The sequence below is a fragment of the Echinops telfairi genome, unplaced genomic scaffold (genome assembly GCF_000313985.2).
Source record: "Echinops telfairi isolate 266 unplaced genomic scaffold, ASM31398v2 ScPeMD7_70;HRSCAF=299, whole genome shotgun sequence".
Taxonomy (NCBI): Eukaryota; Metazoa; Chordata; class Mammalia; order Afrosoricida; family Tenrecidae; genus Echinops; species Echinops telfairi.
Window position 1 is genome coordinate 69,638,740 of NW_022103968.1, and position 2,369 is coordinate 69,641,108.

Below are 2,369 nucleotides of genomic sequence, written 5' to 3' on the forward strand. Positions count from 1 at the left end.
TCTGTTTATGGTGTTCCTCTTCCTATGGACTCTGATCGAGCATACTTTCAGTATCCACATGGTGCTTATTGCATCACATAGTTTTTTTGTGTGTTGTATCTTTACGTATTTATGTCTGATGTTGTTTCTGTATTTTTAATATTTTCTGACATCACTTGCAATTATATTATAATATTAATAACTATGTGTGATATTTATTATAAGAGCTATGATGTCAAGAAGAACAACTTCTGGTAAAACATGGCTACATATGCAGAAGTAAATCCACCCTCTGCAACTAAGACCAGAAAATCAGAGAAAGAGCAAAAAGCCTGGACTTCTAAATCTCCCAGGGTGGAGAAAGGGATAGGCCAGATTTCACTGGGAAAATCTGAGGAGAGAAGCTTGTGCTAGAAAGCCAGGCAAAGTGGCAGACTCTCATTGAACTGGCTGGCTGTCAAATAGTCCCTAACACAGCATTGGAGTCTCTGGTCTGCCAGACTTGGAGAGAAAGAGGCAGACCACCTCCTTGCTCCCTTGCCCCCCACACTCCATGGTGGATTGCGGGGGTTCCTGGTACCTGATCTAATCCCACAGATGTTTGCACTCCCAGCTCCACATACCTGGGATGACTGGTACTTGAGAAGGCAGGGAGAGCAGACCTGCTGGAGCCCCTCAGGGAAGCTAACAAAGGGGCAGCTGAGTTATGCTAGCTTTCTGGATAGCCTTGGGATTGAAAATGGTAAACCCTTTGTTAAATGGAAGCTGTAAATGACACTGCAATTTGACTGACACTCAGCCTAGCTCACATACCCAGCTCAGCTCAAGTGAGGACACAAGAACCTGGCACTGCATTGGCCAAAGAATAAGCCAGGCTTTTTTTTTTTTTTTTAAACACTTACTGTTTTCCTCCCTTCACATGAATTGTAGAGGCAGCAACTTCGGTCATTGGCCTGTATTCCCTGGCAGCTACAGAACGTAATCTCAAGAGCAGGTCCTTGACTGAAGCAGCAGATGGCTCTGAATTCCAGATCTGGTGTTTTGCCATTTTGTTCTTGTTGTTGTTTGTTTGTTTGTCACTCTTTGTTTTTGCTATGCTGTGTTGTTTATATGTTTTCCTGCTTGGTTTTCTTATTCTTACTCTGTGTGTGGTGGTGGCAGGGGTGAGGGGATGTCTGTTAGGTTCGGTTATTGGTCTAGGTCTTTGTGCTCCTGCTCTTTTGTTTTGTTTTGTTTGCTATTGCCACACGACCCAGTCAACCCAGAATCTTCGACAGCTATTTGTGGGCAGGGAACAGTACCCACATCAATACCCCAACAAGAAACAGAAACAAACATTAAAACAAAACCCTAAATCTCAGACAGCAATAAATCTCAGTATTGATGAGAAAACAAGCTAGGATGATACAAGCGAGCGGCCAAAGCATAAAACCAGGAGGTTTCTCTGAAGAGGAGAAGGCATCGGAACAATTCACGAAGGGGTTCAGAAAGATGCTATCAGCTACACTCAATGGATGGAGGAAAAGGCCAAGAAAGCTACAGAACAAAAGAGAAAGGAAGATAGAAGAACTGAGGGAAACACTCTAAGAGCAATCCAAGAAAAGAAATGAAAACTTTAACACTCAGAAAACTCCAAATAGAAATCCAGAAAAGAAATACTAAGACATTAGAACTAGATGACACTTCGAAAGAATAAGGCAGTAGAATTGCAGCAATGGAATCCTGTAATGGGGAGCTTGAACATAAATATCTTGAGACCAAGCTACAAAAAGAGCAATTTATTAAAAGGACAAAAGAGTTGAAAGATAGCCTAATAACCATGTGGTACATTATTAAAAGGAATAACTTACATTTGATAAACATTCCAGAACAGGAAGAAGTCAAAAAAAATGGGGCGGGGGAATAGTCCAAAAATAGTAGAAGAAAATTTCCCTAACATCATGACAGGAGTAAATAACCACTGAAGAAGCTGAAAGGACACCGAACAGGATTGACTCCAAAGGAAATTAAACATGACATACATTCCAACATGAAAGAAAAGGAGGGGCGGGGATGTTGAGAGAAACTGTGTTTAAAAGAAAATTTACTTATGAAGTTGAACCAAGAAGAAAAAGTCAGATTTTTCACCAGAAACCATTCAGGCAAGATGATCATGGAAAAACATATGCAAAACTCTGAAGAAAGATACACGGATCAGCAATCTTGGATCCGGCAAACTCACCCTCCAGCATGAGGGAGAAATAAGGACATTTCTGACAAGGAATAAATAAAGGTATTTGTAAAATCAAGCCTGATCTTACAAAAAAAAAATCCCTAAAGGGAGTGCTTTGTACACAGAGTCAACAACAGCAAGACAGAAAATAGATTCTTGAAAGGTTTTTTTAAAAAAT